We start from the raw sequence: 18,569 nt of genomic DNA, 5'->3' as shown, positions 1-18,569 counted from the left end.
CCTTCCATTGGTGCATCCCCCAATGGCCACTATGGCTGGAACTATGCTGATCCGAAGCCAGGAGCCAGGTGCTTCCTCCTGGTCTCTGATGTGGGTGCAGAGCCCAAGCACTTGGGCCATCCTCCACTGCACTCCCAGGCCACAACAGAGAGCTGGACTGGAAGAGGAGCAACTGGGACTAGAACCCTGTGCCCATATGGGATGCCAGCACTACAAGTGGAGGATTAACCAAGTGAGCCATGGTGCCAGCCCCATATATGTTTATTTTATTATGCATTTTACGTGTGTCTCTATGTATTCTGGCAGTATTTAAATTTGAAGGCATTTATTTTCCTGTTACTGAGTTCTCCAAGTTTTTGTTAAATTTGCATACAATTCCTTCAAGTGTGTATTTTTCTTTTTTATACGATTAATTTATTTATTTGAAAGGAACAGTTACAAAGAGGGAGACACATAGTGAGACAGAGAGACAGATCTTTCATCACTGGTTCACTCTAAAAATGACCACAATGGCTAGTTCTGTGCCAGACTGAAGCCAGAAGCCTGGAACTCCATCTGGGTCTCCCATGTGGATGACAGGGGCCCAAGCACTTGGGTCACCTTCTGCTGCTTCCCCAGACACATTAGCAGGGAGCTGGATGGGATGTGGAGTTGAACTAGTGCTCATATGGGATGCCAGTGTCACAGAGCATGGCTTAACCTGCTGTGTGACAATACCAGCCACTGTTTTGCCTTTGATAATAGGCATTCTAACTGGAGTAACTTGGTGTCTAATTGTGGTTTTGATTTGTATTTGTATTTCCCTGTTAATTAGTGATGCTGAACATTTTTCATGTACTTCTTGGCCATTTGTATGCCTTTCTTTGACAAATGAGCATTTAGATCTAATGCCAATTTTAAAATCTGTTCATTTTTCATTGAGTTTTTAAAATGTCTTAAAGGGTGTATACACCTTAATAGGTGTATATTTTCTAAATATTTTCTCCAATGTCATATTGTCTCTTTGTTATGTTGATTATTTTGTTTGCTTTGCAGAAGTTTTTTAATTTGGTAAAATTCCAGGGCCAGTGCCGTGGCTCACTTGCTGCAGTGCCGGCATTCCATATGGGCACTGGGTTCTAGTCCCAGTTGCTCCTCTTCCAGTCCAGCTCTCTGCTGCATCCCAGAATGGCAGTGGAGGATGGCCCAAGTGCTTGGGCCCTGCACCCATATGGGAGACCACAAGGAAGCACCTTGCTCCTGGCTTTGCTCCTGGCACAGCGCCAGCCATAGTGGCCATTTGGGGAGTGAACCAATGGAAGGAAGATCTTTCTCTTTGTCTCTGTCTCTCACTGTCTATAACTCTACCTGTTAAATAAATAAAAAAGTGCATTTGACTATTTTTGCTTTTTTCTTCTAGTGCTTTGTTGTCGTATCCTTCAAATACTTACTCAATCCAATGTCCTGAAGCATTTTTTTCCTAGTACTTTCAGATCTTACATTTAAGTCTTTAAATAATTTTGAATTGAGTGTAAAATTATTTATTTGAGAGCAGATAAACAAAAAGAGAGAGCTCTCATGTTGATTGACTCCACAAATGCCCACAAAGGACAGGACTGGGCCAAACAGAAGCCAATAGTGTGGAATTCAACCCAGCTTTCCTGCATGGTGGAAGGAACCCAGTACTTGAGTTATCCCTACTCCCTCCCAGTATCTGCATTAGCAGGAAACTAGAGTCAGGAGTCAGAGCTGGGTATCTACTAGGTACTTTGATATGAGACACTAGCATCTTAACTGACATCTTAATGCCTAGGGTAAATGAACACCTTTGAGTTCAGTTTTGTATATGATGAGAGATAAAGTTTAAATCTTCTATGTGTGAATATTCAATATTCAAAGCACCATTCATTGAAAAGACTGTCCTTTCTGCAGTGAATATTCTTAGCATTTCTGCTGAAGATCAGCTCGTAGGAGATGTTTACCTTTAGGCTCTCCAAAATTTTTTATTAATATAAAGAGAACAGATATCATGTATTTTATAAATACAATGCTAAGAAGATATCCATAGTCCCCTCACTCCCTCCATCAATCCCCACTCACCTTTCCTTTTTCTCTATAAGTTTTGCAAAAACATAAATTCAAAAAAACATGATTTCACAATTTTCTTTTGAACCTTGGGTTTAGTGCACCACTAACCATACTATTCAACAAATAAAAAAAAATCCAAAACCACAGTTTGACTAGAGTATTCACAAGGGCTAAAAACAATAATCAAATCATAAATCTATTTCATTCTTATTTATTCTTGTATCCTATATTAATCAGAACTTATCAGGGAAGAAATGACATTCATCTTTCTTGAATTGCTCATTTCAATAAGCATAATGGTTTGCAGTTGCATTCATGTATTGCAAAGACAGGGTTTCATTCTTTTTTATGACTGAGCAGTATTCCATACTACTCATTTTCTTTTTCCAGACATCAGTTAATGGGAATCTGATTTGATTGCTTATCTTAATTATTGCCAATTGAGGTGCAGTAAACATGGGGGTTATAAATAACTCTTCCAAAGCCTGATTTCATCTAGTTTGGATAAATTCCCATGGGTGGGATTGCTGGGTCATATAGTAGATCTATTTTCAGATTTCTGAGGAATATCCTTACTGTCTTCCATAATGGTTGTACTACTTTACATTCCTATGAACAGCGTATAAGTGTGCCTTTTCTCCAACATCCTTACCAGCATTTATTATTTTTTTTCATTTTTGGATGATAGACATTCTAACTGGGATGAGATGAAACTTTATGGTGTTTTTGCATTTCCCTGATGGTTAGTGATGCTGAGTATCTTTTCATGTGTCTGTAGGCCATTTGTATTGATTGCATCCTTTGAAAATTTTCTGTGCATGTCCTTTGCCCATTTCTTAACTGCATTATTTTATTGAAGTTGAGTCTCTTAAGATCTTTATGAACATCAGATTGTTGTACCTGAGTGAGTGCAAACAAAAGAGCTCCACAGATTGATAAAATTTGGTGGTCCTTTATTGCGGGTGGTGGAGAGTGGGCTCATGCCCTAAAGAACTCTCGACCCTGAAGCCCAAAGCAACAGGGTTTACAAAGGCAAAAACCACAAAATCGGGAGGGGAATTCATGCTTGCTAGGAATAGGGGGGAATACATGGTTACTGGTTACTGGTTACTGACCTAAAACCTATGTGAAACTAGTATCAATTATAATCTAGTATCAATAAGCTAGTATCAATAAGCTAGTATCAATTATATTGACAACACCAGTTACAATCTTAACAATTCCAATTATAATCTTGACATTAATCCAGGTATTGGTTTTAATCATACGTAGGACTTAGACAAATTACAGTTTTTATCATTAACCCAGGTGTAGTCTATCCACTTCCAAGCTTGAGCGATCATGCTAGGGGGTTTCTGTGCTCTGCCAAGTGAGATGTAGTGGACTGCTATTATTCAACTGTTTTAGATCATAGTCTCAGACCAGAGTCTCATGGTGTGGGGGGGGCACCTTCCCAGAATGGAGTCTCAAGTGCTCCAAAATGGAGTCCCTACTGTCAAGGTGTTACGTCAAGATATTAACCCTTTATCAGTTATATAGTTTGCAAATATTTTCTACCACTCTTCACTTTGCTTAGTGTTTCCTTTGCAGCACAAATCTTCTAAGCTTGATGTAATCCCTTTTGTCTCTTTCTGCTTTCATTGCCTGTGCTTCTGGGGTCTTTACCAAGAAGTCTTTCCTATGCTAATATCTTGCAGTTTTCCCAATATTTTCCTCTAGTAATTTGTTGATATCAGGCCATAGATTTAGAGTCATGATCAGTTGTGAGTTGATTTTTGTATGGGTGTAAGTACAGGTTTTGTTTCATATGTCTGCATGTTGAGATCCAATTTTCCCAACACTATTTGTTGAAGAGACTGTCCTTTCTCCAGGGATTGATTTTAGCTCATTTGTCAAAGACTAGTTGGTTGTAGCTGCATGGATTAATTTTTTTGGTTTATATTTTGTTTCATTGGTATACATGTCTTTTTCTGTTCCAGTCCCAGGCTGTTTTGTTTGTAACTGCCCTGTAGTATGTCTTGAAATCTGGTCTTCTGATACTTCCAACTTTTTCTTGTTTAATGTTGCTTTAGTTATTTGGGGGTCTCTTGTGTTTCTACACAAATTTAAGCATTCTTTTTTTCTAGATCTGAGAAGAATGTTCTTGGAGTTTTGATTGGGGTCTCATTGAATCTATAAATCGCTTTGGGTAGTATGAACATTTTGATGATATTATTTTTTCCAGTGCACAAACATGAAATATTTTTCCATTTTTGTGTGTGTTCTTCTATTTCTTCCTTTAATGTTTTTCAATTTTCATTGTGAAGATCTTTCAAATTCTTAGTTAAATTTATTCCAAGGTATTTAATTTTTTAGTAGGTATTATGGTTGGTATTGTACTTACAAGTTCTCAGCCTGAATTCATCAAATACAAATATATTTAGCTTATCCAATTCCCAAAGGATTCAAAGTTCACTTTTTTGGTACATTATAAAAATTGTATAAGGAGTTGTTAATTATCCATCCCAGATAATAATTCCTGTCAGATCCTTCATAGAAAGATACAATTATAAATGTGGATGTTAGTTATAAGTGTAGGTGTTGATGAATCTGCCATAGTTTACTGTGGTATTTTTGGTTAAATTTTAAGTCATTCCTGATTACAAACTGATGAGTATCATAACATTTGTGGCAGTGAAGTGTGCTCATAACTTAACATTCCTACTTTCTCTGAATTCTGAATGGTTCAAGCTGGACATGGAAAGAAGTCAAAATGTAAGCTTTCTAGCCCACAGAGTTGTTGGTCTTGGTGCTTAGCAACAAAGATTCCTTTCCATTGCCCTAGTACATTACATTGCATCCTTACCTAGTCACTTACAGAGCACAGGTTTTTTGCTAAATTTACAGTATAAAAAAGGGCAGACAAGAACCCATGTTCTCATAGGCATCCTAGAAAAGTGCTAAATAAAGAAAAAGGGGGGTGGTAGCTCATTGCCTCTTTCATCTCTCCATTCATGCAAGTCATTCATAAATCCCACATAGAGGAACAAGTGAGCAGGGGTCAGGAGCAGTGCTCTAATGTTTAGGCATTTTACTTTGTGGAGGGGGTTGTATCCTTGTCAGCCTACATTCAAAAAAGATACTCTGTCCCAGGAAAACAAGAAGACTAGGAAAGTCAGCATACCCAAATTGTTTCTTTTAATTTTAAAGACTCTCTTGTGTCCAACTGTGGTCACTATGTTAAAAGGAATATTTAGAAGACTGTGAACATTTTGAATGTTGAGCAAGGAGTTGCTCTCCTATGACATGGGTGAATCTATTGTAAGAACAACATGCATGAGTACATTCTTATAGAATATTTCTGCAGTGGTTTTTGAGTTCTTACAGATTTGAGTTTTATAAAATGATGCCAAATCATTATATTTACTTGTTTACTCAAGAGACACAAATATTTTTCTTTAAAGTGAAGAAACAAATTGTAAATGTTGAGAAGCAATTAATTTTGGGATGTGTTAATTTGGAATAACCAGTAAGGATGGCTAATATATATATATATACATATATATATGTACAAATTTAAAATGCAAACCAAGAAGTGAAAAATGTTTTTGTTACTTTAAAAATGAACGTTATAAATTCTCTCCTTAAACTATATTTCACCAGGTACGTGGCTCACAAGGCTAATCCTCCGCCTGCAGTGCTGGCACCCCAGGTTCTAGTCCCGGTTGCTCCTCTTCCAGTCCATCTCTGCTGTGGCCCAGGAGAGCAATGGAGGATGGCCCAAGTGCTTGGGCCCTGCACCCACATGGGAGATCAGGAGGCCATAGTGGCCATTTGGTGGGTGAACCAATGGAAGGAAGACCTTTCTCTCTGTCTCTCTCACTGTCTAACTCTGCCTGGCAAAAAATAAATAAATAAATAAATAAATAAATAAATAAATTTTGCCTTGTACACTCTCAGTTCTTATTCTGAAGATGTTAAAGTGTATCACATTTTTATTGAGAAGCAAAGAAAAATGTTCCACTTTAGAATATTAAAAACATACAATTTAAATTTTGCTGAACAGCTTGTAATAGTTGAATTTGTATTTTTAGGCATAAATGTGTTTTCTTCTTGATGTATTATGACAGATATATTATTTTCATGGTAGTGGAATGTATGAGGTAAATGATCCAACAGATTTGTTTTCATTAGATCAAACTTTCCATGGGGTACCTAAACTTAGAATGAGTTTGATATCACAACACTATTTACATTCTCTGTAAGAAAAATAAAGGACATTTGTCCCTAGATTTCAAATCACAGAATGAGATAGTCCAATTTATTTTTGGTTCTCAGTGAGGTATTGCTGTGTTTTATAACACCATGCTTTCATGAAAGATAGATTTTTATTCAAAAGTTCACATTTGTACCACATTTTTTTTCTGTAGGTCTAAAATTTTTCTAAAGGTCAATCTTTCTATAAAAAAGTTCATATGTGTTGCCTGATGTAATCAATTTCTTTTTTTCTAGATTTATTTTTATTTATTTGAAAGACAGAGTTATATAGAGAGGTAGAGACAGAGAGAAAAGTCTTCAATCTGCTGGTTCACTTCCCAATTGGCTGCAAAAGCCGGAGCTGAGCTGATCTGAAGCCCGGAGCCAGGAGCTTTTCTCAGGTCTCCCACATGGGTGCAGGGGCCCAAGGACTCGAGCCATCCTCTGATGCTTTCCCAGGTGCATTAGCAAGGAGCCAGATCAGAAGTGGAGCAACTGGAACTCAAACCAGCACCCATATGGGATGCTGGCACCCTAGGTTGGGGTTTTAACATGCTGTGCCCTGTAATCAATTTCTAAAGTGTATACACTGACAAGAAGAATTACACAAAGTACACTCATCTAACAAGGCATATCTTTGCTAAATTTAAAGACAATGGCTTTACCTGCTACACGTAATGCTAGCCTCAAGTATTTGCTTTGGAGCAATACTCATCTGCAGTTTTCATAGGTTTTATCAGAAAGTATCATTTGATAGTAAATCCTTTTAGTGAATATATGAAATAGATCAAACATTGAATTTGTGAAAAAAAATGGCTGCCATTCAGATCATGCCAAGTCTAAGGCTTTGCCACTTCATGATTATATATCCTTGGGCAAACCAGTTACTTACCTCTTCATGCCTCAGTTGCATTTTCTTTAAAGTTAAAATAACAGGAGCTACCTCCATTTTTCTGGAAACATAAAATTCAGGAAACATCACCTGGTATAAAATAAATGTTAGCAATTATTATTATTATCTATTCACATTTTCCTAAATAAAGGTATTTAAATATCTGTGCCTTTATGCTTAATGTTGTAGTGTACACATTTAGATACAACTCAAAATTTATTTGAAATTATATACATTCAAGTTTTGTAAAACTTCATATTTTGCTTGACATGGTAACTCAAACTAGATTCAATTCCTTTTAATTTGATGAGTGAGCCATTTCTTATCTAATTCCCTGGATAATGTAACTTATTCACTCATTTGTGCTTTGTGATGATACCTGCCTCTTTGTCAAAACAGTAACTAAACTGCATCCTTTTTGGTCAAAAATAAATCAATAGAGTAAATTGGTATTTAAAGAAAGGGACTATTCTTTGGCAGTAATCTTAAACTAGCACATTGATGCACTTTGGTAAGTGCATTGGAGACTTGCTGATTGTGTATGTACATTTGTGAATGTATGTATGGTACATGGGTATGTGTGTGTGTGTGTGTGTGTGTGTGCTCAATTTAAAGCTACAATAAAATTGTAGCATTATCCAAAGAAATAATTCTAGAAAATCATAGTTTGCAATGATTTTTGCTCTTTGGAGATTATGATGTTTAGATGATGCCTAAAGTTTCTGTGAATTTTTTTCAGAATTCTAGTAATATACAACACTGAAATTCATAAAGAAGGGGAAAATAGTTGGGTTCAAAGATATCATTAGACTACAGAACCAATCAGCCATAATTCAGGCCTCCAAATTAAACTACTTGTATGAGAAAATTTAAGTAGTTGTACTGATGTCACATATTGTTTGCAAACAAATGTATCTTTTTAAAAATTATTTATCTATTTACTTATTTATTTGAAAGCCAGAGTTACACAGAGAGAGAAGAAGAGGCAGAAAGAAGAGAGATAGGTCTTCCATCTGCTGGTTCACTCCCCAATTGGCTGCAATGACTAGAGCTGCACTGACCCAAAGCCAGGAGCCAGGAGCATCTTCTGGGTCCCCCATGCGAGTTCTGGGGCTCATGGACTTAGACCATCTTGCATTGCTTTCCCAGGCCTTAGCAGAGAGCTGGCTCAGAAATGGAGCAGCCGGGACTCAAACCGGCATCCATTTGGGATGCTAGCACTGCCAGGCTGCAGCTTTACCCGCTATGCCACAGTGCCAACCCCAAATGTATATTAATATTACTGTATTTGGTAAACACATAACATTAGTGTTAAAAGAATAAATAATTATAAACCTCAGTGAAGGCAATTTGTCATTAGGTAACAAAACCATGCAATGCATTCAATTGATTTCTAGTCTAGATATTTTTTCATAAAGAAATTTTAAACAAAATTATATTGATGCCAAAATATTCACAATAGAATGATTCCCTGAAGTGCAAACATATGGTAATCATTTACATTGGATGATTGCTTGATAAAATACATCGATAAATTTCATGTAGTCTATCATTTAATAAATCCTTTAAATTAATTGAATTAGTTTGAGGATATGCTTTGAAGAGCGTCTATAAAATGTGTAGGGCAATAATTTATACTGACAATCATAACTTCCCCCACCCACCCATAACCCTCCTATTTCCTGCTCCCTCTCCCATCCCAGAAGATTACAAAATTGTATGAAGGACATTTGTACAGTAAACAAATATACTGATTTCCAATGCAATATTTGAATACTTGAAGCAGGAAAGCTAAGTACTTCTTTGCCAAAATAACATGTTTTGTCCAGTGTAAAACCCATTTGCCATCCCAATACACAAAGGGATTTGGGGCAAGAAGGAAAAAAGAAGTCCACACATGCGGAAATTTTAAGCAAAACAAAATAGAGAATGTATTTAGTTTCATGAAAATCACACAAGAATTAATAGTATTCCACCCATTTCCAACAAATATTTTTAACTTTAATGAATGAATGAATTTTCAGTTACATAGCAGAAAGCTTCTACCCTCTCCCATAAAACTGAAAGAGAAATTTTTTAAAAGTAAAAACTGATGAAAGAATTCTGCAATACATGTTAATGTTAAGTAGCCCAGCAGAGTTTATTTAGAAATACAAACACACACACAGAAAATAAATACATTAAAATCTTACTGAATAGTCCAGTAATAATTCAGGATCCAATATGTGTGCAAAAGATTCTGGATTTCCCACTCACTTTGTATAGGAAATGATGTGCTTTGCTATGTAGCATGTACCTGTAGATTCCTGAACACCTCCACTTTGCTTCTTACCCTGAGTCCCAGCAAATACAGGAACACAGCTGTTGAGTCATTCATTTTCTGGATTTGAGAATATCAAAGAATTAATGAGTATAGAAAGTTGTACAGCAGAGACCAAGAATGTCCAAGGGAGGTCACGTAAATCAATTGAACAAGTCAAACTACTATGAATGTATACTGAATGCTCTGTTTTTAATATGTCTTACTTACCTAAAAAAGACATGAGGGCTATTGCTCTCTCTCTTAATACAACTAAGGAGAAGATATCACCAATGCTCGAGAAAAATGAATACACAGCAGAGCTAATACAAAATCCCAAAAATCCAAAATAGAAAAACTGGATATGCACTCTTTACACACACCCTGAAGTGACAATGAAGTAGAACAAATCTAAAATTTGAAAAAAATCTTTTTTTAAAGATTTATTTATTTATTTTAAAGTCAGAATTACACAGAGAGAGGCAGAGAAGAGAGAGGGGTCTTCCATCCACTGGTTCACTCCCCAGTTGGCTGCAATGGCCAGAGTTGTGCCAATCCAAAGCCAGGAGCAAGGAGCTTCTTCCAGGTCTCCCACATGGGTGCAGGGGCCAAGGACTTGGGCCATCTTCTACTGCTTTCCCAGGCTATAGCAGAGATCTGGATCCATATGAGCTGCCAGCACTACAAGTGGTGGCTCTACCCACTATGCTACACCACTGGCCCCGAAAATTCTTGTCAAATTAAGAATATTTAACCTTTGTTTTAGAATGAATAATTAAAATATCTAAACTGGGGGAATACATCATTTCTTTCTTTAGAAATCAGAAGAGAAAAAGAACACTTCAAGGCTACTCTGACACCACACAGAAGGAATGGAGAATCATGACCTCAATTAGCCTAGGGACAGAATAAAAGGGAGGGAAATAGGAACAACAGAATTAAGATGAATAAGCTTTGACAGCTGAGAGAATCTGAATGTAAAGAAAAGGCATCCAGTTAACTGAAACAATAGAGATAAGTCTGAGAGGAAAAAACATTGTTAAGACATATTAATGGGGCCAGAGCTGTGGCTTAGTAAAGTAAAAAAAAATCTAAAATTTGTTTTTAAATTATATAATTAAAAAAGATAAAAAAGATGTTCAATCTTAAGTCTCTACAGCATAAGATATACATCAATTTTCCCAGGTTCTATTTGCATTAATTAACAAAGTTTCATGGGTATAATCACTAGAGTGGCTCCAATAAGTCTTTTTTATAAAAATTATTTTTTATTTTGACAGGCAGAGTGGACAGTGAGAGACAGAGAGAAAGGTCTTCCTTATTCTGTTGGTTTACCCCCCCAGTGGCCACTGCGGCCAGTGTGCTGTGGCTGGCACACTGCGCTGATCCAAAATCAGGAGCCAGGTGCTTCCTCCTGATCTCCCATACAGGTGCAGGGCCCAAGCACTTGTGCATCCTCCACTGCACTCCTGGGCCATAGCAGAGAGCTGGACTGGAAGAGGAGCAACTGGGACAGAATCTGGCTCTCCCAGCAGGACCAGAACTCAGTGTGCCTGCGCTGCAGGTGGAGGATTAGCCTATTGAGCCATGGCACCTGTCTCCAATAAGTCTTAACCTGGGATGCAAGTAAATTTAACAAGGATACTCAATAGGAATTTTAGAAGAATTCCAAAATATGTATCTGAATAAAAATAAGTACTTTATTTGGTACATCTCATATTAACTATACTATTGTCTAAATTTCCAATTTTCAGATGTACTAAAAAAATCCCAGAAGCAGCAGAGTTGGTCCAACATGATGAAGAATAAAATAAAATTTTTCAGTTAAAACTTGCCTAGAGAAAATGAGAATTCACAAATCCCAGATTAAAATAACCAAGAAGGCCCAATAAAAGAAAACTCAATGTCATCATACACTAACATTTATTACCTCAGATTTATTTAGTAAAAAGGTGATTATTCCAGCTATATCCCATTAGGTAGCCCAATTTTACCTGCTAAATCCATTAAAAGAAAAAGCACCTCATGATATATTACTAAAATCATATTGCTATATGCCATCCACCATGTCCCCTGTATCTTATACTTAATGTTAACAGATCTGATGAAATCAATAAATAAATGATGTGTCTTAACCAAGTGTGGGAAATGCATTTTGCTCCAAGTTTTTCCAAAAACCCCTCAGTCTCAGTTTGCCTTCACCTTGAAAAGACACTTCTGAGGTTTACAAATCAGTCCAGCTTCATTGGGCCTCCCTCCAATGAAAGGGGCTAAAATCCATCAAAATAAACTCTAGGCACTGTCCTTGTGCTCCCAGCAGTCATTAGGGGAGTAAATGAGCATATGGAAGACCTTTCTCTGTCTCTTCCTCTCACAGTCTGTAAGTACACCTGTCAAATACATAAATAAATAATTTATATATATACATTTATTTATATATTTATGTATATAAATATATTCAATATAAAATATATTATAGTTTAACATACAATATATTATATAATATATAATAATTATAAACAGATTTTATATAATTTATTATTAATATTATATATAATATACATATATATTATTGAGATGACTTCAAAAACCAGCGTGTGTCCAGTTTGAAACCAGGAGCTTCTCCTCCGCTCTGTGTCGCAGCAACCCAGGCACTTGAACCATCTTTCACGGCTTTTTCAATCCATTGGTAAGGAGCTGGATCAGAAATAATTATATATTTATATATAAATAATAAATTCATATATAATTATATATTTATAATAATTATATGTAATTCTATATTATGTATAGAAATATATAATATATATTATAATATATAAATATATATATGATGGATCAAAATGCGGCATTCTCCATTTGGCAGAAGGGACAGGCTCCAACATCTACTGTCTATGTCAGTATGTCAGCATAATGCAGGAGGTAACCCCTCTACCAAATAAGAAAAGCTATTTCAGTTCAGCTGGACATCATTCTGCTGACTGTTGACCTTATTACTGTTAGTCTGGATGCTTTCATTGGTTGCAATCCAGAGACCCAATTTTCCCATAGATATAAACATCAGCAAACAAGAAAATTTGGTAAGAAAAGCTTAAGCTCAGAGTTATGATTAATAACTATTTTAACAAAATTTCTCAGATCCCATCTAATCCAAACCTTGGACAATTGGGAGCTGTTGTACTTGGCCCACCCATAATTGAAACGGATTCTAAATCCTTCAACTGCAAGGAGAGTATCATAGACATTAATGCTCCAAATGGATCCAGTTCCCTGCTAATGTGTCTGGAAAAGCAGCACAGGGTGACTCAAATATTGGGGCTCCTGCACCCATGTGAGAGACCTGGAAGAAGCCCCCAGCTCCTGATATCAGTCTGGCCTAGCCACAGTCACTGCAGCCATTTGAGGAGTGAACAAACCAGGAGGAAGATCCATCTCTCCCACTCTCTCTTTCTAGTGCTGCCTTTCAAATTCATAAATAGATCTTTAAGAAAATAGATCACTTCAATAAATTTGCCATTGCTCAGTCATGATGACTTTTACTACCTTCAGTTCTTTTTCAAAAGATTTATTTATTGGAAAGACAGAAAGAGGAGCTGGTGGTTGTGGTGCAGTGGACAAAGTTGCTATCTGTTACATTGGCATCCTGTATGTGCACCAGTTCAAGTACCAGCTATTCCATTTCTGATCCAGCTCCTTACCAATGGACTGAAAAAGCAGGGAAAGATGGCCCAAGTGCCTGGGATGCTGCCACACACATCAGAGGAAAAGCTCCTGGCTTCAACCTGGCCACACTCTGGCTATTAAAGTCATCTCAAAAATGAATTAGGTGGTGGAAGATTTCTGTCTCTCCCTCTCTCTGTAACTCTTTCAAATAAGTAATTAAATATTTTAACATGATAAAAAAGGCAGAGAGACACAGAGAAAAAGAGAGAAGGAAAGAGAAGCAGAGAGGTCTCCCACCTGCTGGTTCACTTTCTATATGGCTACAACTGTGCAAGACCAGGTTCTCAAGTCCCCATTGAGGTTACAGTTCTCCAAATTAGATGACAGGAAGGAAAGTATTTGAGCTATTATCCGTTGCTTCCTAGGGGTATTAACATGAAGCTGATTTGGAAGTGTAGTACCCAAAACTCAGATTAGCACTGCAATATAGGATGTGGGCATCTGTTGTGACTGCTAACAAATTGGAAAACCTAGAGGAAAAATCAACAGATTCCTGGACATATACAATATACCAAAATTGAGTCATGAAGACACATAGAAAAGCTAAACAAACCAAAAACCAAGACAGAGATTGGATGAGTAATAAAGACCCTCCCAACAAGGAAAAGTCCAGGATCAGACAGCCTCACTATTGAATTCTACAGGACTTTTAAAGAGCTAATGCTTCTCAAACTATTCAACTCAATTGAAAGAGAGACAATCCTCTCAAACTCCTTCTATTAATCCTGCATCACCTTAATTCTTCAACTAGAAAAAGATACAGTGGAGAGAGAGTACTATAGAAAAATATCCCTGATGGGGGCCAGTGCCATGGCACACTGGGTTGATCCTCCACCCGTGGAGCCAGCATCCCCTATGGGTGCCAGTTCTGGTCCCGGTTGCTCCTCTTCCAGTCCAGCTTTCTGCTCTGGACTGGGAGGGCAGTGGAGGATGGCCCAAGTGCCTGGGTCCCTGCACCCACTTGGGTGACCAGGGAGATGCTCCTAACTCTGGCTTCCGATTGGGCCAGCACCACCTGTTGTGCCATATGGAGCATAAACAAGCAGATAAAATACTTATGTCTCTCTGCCTCTGCCTCTGCCTCTCCCTATAAGTAACTCTACCTTTCAAATAAATAATTCTTTGGAAAAAGTCAACAAACAATAAAGGATGGTGGAGAGGGAGAGAAAAAGGTACCCTAACCCACTGTTGGTGGGAATGAAGCTAGTACAGCCATTATGGAAGGCAGTATCAAAGTTCCTCAGAAATCTGAAAACAAACATACCATATGATCCTGCCATCTGACTCCTAGGAATTTATCCACATGAAATGAAATAGAATATGCATAGGCATGAGTTATCTGTACCTCATGTTTATTACAATTCAATTCACAATAGCTAACATGGAATCAACCCAGAAGTCCATCAACTGGTGACTGGAAAAAGAATATGAGCTATAAATACAGTGTAAAATACTATTCAGCCATAATTGTGAATGAAATCCTATCTTTTGTAACTAAATGGATGAACTGGAAAAAAGTATGCTTCATGAAAGAAGCCAGTCCCCAAAAGACAAATACCATATGTTTTCTCTGACTGGTGGTAATTAATATATAGACAACGAAAAGTAGCATATGAGTTAATATGACATTTTGAGATTTGAGTATTGTCCATAGCACTTTTCTGTACTCTTTGATAGAGTACACAACATATACTCATTGATATTTCTGCTACTACTTGCTGAATTCTTTACTTTGTAGAGGGTTAAAGCTTGTGATTCTAAAATAAAATCAAAGCATGCAGCTGTCAAAATTAAAAGAAAATAAAACGAGAAGGAGGGAGTTGGAAATATGAGACCAAGGGAAGATAGGATAGGATGTTATCAGTTTGCTCTTCAAACTGTATATATAAATTACATGAAATTTGTTCACTTAATATGCATTTAAAAATATAAACTTAACACTGGAAGAAAAAACCTGGGATCTGTGTTTTCTGGATCACCACTAATAAATTTTAGTCTTCATTTATGTCTGACCATATTTAATTTCTTATTTATTTATTTTATAAGAAAATTAACATCACCATTCCTAACAAGTCCATCCTGCTTCATCCATATCTATCAGTTCCCACTATGCTAATAATTTCTCATGAACTTAAATCCATATCATCTTAAAGTGATGTAATGTGGGGCTGGTGCTGTGGCATAGCAGATAAAGTTGCTGCCTGCAGTGCTGGCAAGCCATATGGGTGCCAGTTCAAGTCGTGGCTGCTCCACTTCTGAACCAGCTCTCTGCTATGGCCTGGGAAAGCAGTAGAAGGTGGCCCAAGTCCTTGGGGCCTTGCACACATGAGAGATCCGGAAGTAGCTCCTGGCTTCGGATTGACACAGACCAGCCATTGCGGCCAACTGGGAGTAAACCAGCAGATGGAAGACCTCTCTGTCTCTGTCTGTCTGTCTGTCTGTCTCTTTCTCTACCTCTCCTCTATTTGTGCAGCACTTTCAAATAAATAAATAAATCTTTAAGAAAAAAACCTGATTCATGTTATTATTTATGTGTTTTAGAGGCTTTCCAGATGTTGATTTCATGTGCCATGGAAACCCATTAAAATGCAAATCCTATAAGAGGCAACCCTTATAGGTAAAATCCAGTGGATGTGTTGAGAAAAACACACTAGCAATACATTTCAAAAAGCTGTAAAATGTTATAAGTTGCTGTCAAAAGCTAAAAATCTGACAATGACTCATTATGTCATTTAGTACATAATGCTGAGAAAATCAGAAGTATTTGTTAAAACTTCTGCTAAAATGCACTAGATTTATAATTTTTAAATGCATCTTTCCTAGATATAATGCAGTCCTGTACTACTTTAGAGTATCAGAAATTTAAAATGTTGGACTGGTGCTGTGGTGGAGCAGGTTAACACCCTGGACTGAAGTGCCAGCATCCCATATGGGGGCCGGTTCAATACTCAGCTGCTCCACTTCTGATCCTGCTCTCTGCTATGGCCTGGCAAAGTAGTAGAAGATGACCCAAGTCCTTGGGCCCCTGTACCCATCTGGGAGACCTGGAACTAGCTCCTGGCTCCTGGCTTCAGATCAGCACAGCTCTGGCAGTTGCAATCAATTAGGGAGTGAACATCAGATGGAAGACCTCTCTCTTTCTCTCTGGCTCTCCTCTCTGTCTGTAACTCAACTTGTAAATAAATAAATAAATGAATCTTTAAAACAATTAAGAAATTTAACATGTGAAAGGTTTTTAAAAAATGTATTTCTTTATTGTGAGGCAGAGTTACAGATATAGAGAGGAAGAGAAAGAGAGGTCTTCTATCGACTGGTTCACCCCTAAATGGCCAGAATGGCTGGAGCTGGGCCGATCTGAAGCCAGGTGCCAGAAGCCAGGAGCCAGCAGCTTCCTCCAGGTCTCTCACATGGGTGCAGGGGCCCAAGCACTCAGGGCATATTCCAGAGCTTTCCTAGGCCATTAGCAAAGAGCTGGATTGGAAGTGCAGGAGCAGGGACTCAAACTGGTGCCCATGTGGGATGCTGGTGCTGCAGGTGGATGCTTAATCTACTATGCCACAGAGTGGGCCCAGGGAAAGGTTTTAGGAAGACATCTTTCATGTAGACTAGGCTGCAATATTGCAAGGTAAGGTTTAGCTTTTATTTCCACACATCAGTATTCATCTTTTAGCAACTATAAATACTGAATATCATACATATAGCCATAAATATAGGTAATTGCAGATTTTGTTGTCATTCTTTCTAATTCTTTTTTTAATGTCTCCTAATAGGCCATCTTATGGATTATTATATTGATGTTACCTGTACACAACCATCAGGCATTTCCACTGTTGAATGTGTTTATGTGTACAGGTAGTTTTGTTTGTGTGTACATGAATGCACATTTGATGGAGATAGCAGACAGTAATACTGTGAGAATTCCTAACGCTGATTTTAAACTTTCTGTCCTCTGCAGAGATGGCTGTCATTGAAGTAGACCACAGGGCCCCTTTTGCTGTTGTGAACTGAAATGTAGATTAAATGATAGATGTGTCTGTCACATCGGAGAAATACTTCTGAAAAAATCGAGCCTATTTAAGCACCTTGATCTACATTTTCAACCTCCACAACTCTGAGAAGTAAAATTCCATGATTTACATCATATTTTCTGTGGTATTTTCTTAACAAATTTATATATCCTCATTTCTGCCAGCATTTTCTGCTGTCATCTAGAAGGTCCTTGTGAGTAGCAGAGAAATATAGAAACTAAAAACTGTGATTTTAGATTACCAAGTATCTACTAACACAAAAAAGATATCCCAGAAGCAACCTACTACCATCCTCCAGGACCCAGAAAAAAAAAAAAGGAATGAGTCAAGATGCAGGGCAGTAGAAAAAAGTGAATAATGAAAGATCACATCAGAAGTAAATAAGGAAGGGTTTGATGCTGTGGTGTAGTGGGTTAAATCCTTGACCTGCTGTGCATGCATCCCATATGTTGCTGCTAGGAGACCAGGTGCTCCACTTCCAATCCAGCTCCCTACTAATGCACCTGGGAAATTGGTGGAAGATGGACCGTGTTCTTGGGTGCTGGCACCCACATGAGAGACTTGGAAGAAGCATCTGGCTTTTCCAATAAATAAATAAATCTTAAAAAAATAGAAGCAGTGTTAGCACTGTTGGAAAAACAGACACATAGTTCAATGGAAAAGAAAAGGCAGCTGAAATTTACCGACTTTTCTACAGGTAACTCCTATTTAACAAAGGAAAGAAAACAAACAGGAGAAAGAAGAATCCCTTTCGCAAATGGTTTAAAGGAAAGTGATTATCCATATGTAGAAACCTGAAAAGATACCCCAACACCTTATACACTATGTAAAAGCAACTCAAGGTGAATTAAAAGTCTAAATATAAAACCAAAAACTAAGTAAACATATGAGAAGCTGTAAAACATTAGCATAGACAACAGTTTTGGGTCAGATTCCAAAAGCACAAGTAACAAAATAAAATATACAAATTTGAGCATATCAAATTAAGATACATCTTCACAACAAAGTAATCAACAGAGTGAAGATACAATGGACAGAATGGCAGGAAACATTGAAAACTCTGACTATGACAAAAGATTGATAGCCAAAACATACTTATATAGAACTGGAAAAACTCCAAACAAGAAGCAAAATGTACAGTTCAGAAATGGAGAATGATCTGAATAGATGTTTCTCAGAAGAAGAAATCTCAATGGTCAAGACATAGATGAACATGCCCAATATCACTAGCCATTAGGGAAATGTAAATCAAAACCAATAGCAGACTCCATCTGTGGGAGAAGACAATGCTTGGGCTTTCATTTGTGCAACAAGTGGGTTTAGA

This window comes from Oryctolagus cuniculus, chromosome 21, assembly GCF_051225735.1.
Source record: "Oryctolagus cuniculus isolate XC-2025 breed Fujian yellow rabbit chromosome 21, ASM5122573v1, whole genome shotgun sequence".
NCBI classification, from domain to species: domain Eukaryota; kingdom Metazoa; phylum Chordata; class Mammalia; order Lagomorpha; family Leporidae; genus Oryctolagus; species Oryctolagus cuniculus.
Note: the sequence above shows the minus strand (reverse complement) of the source record.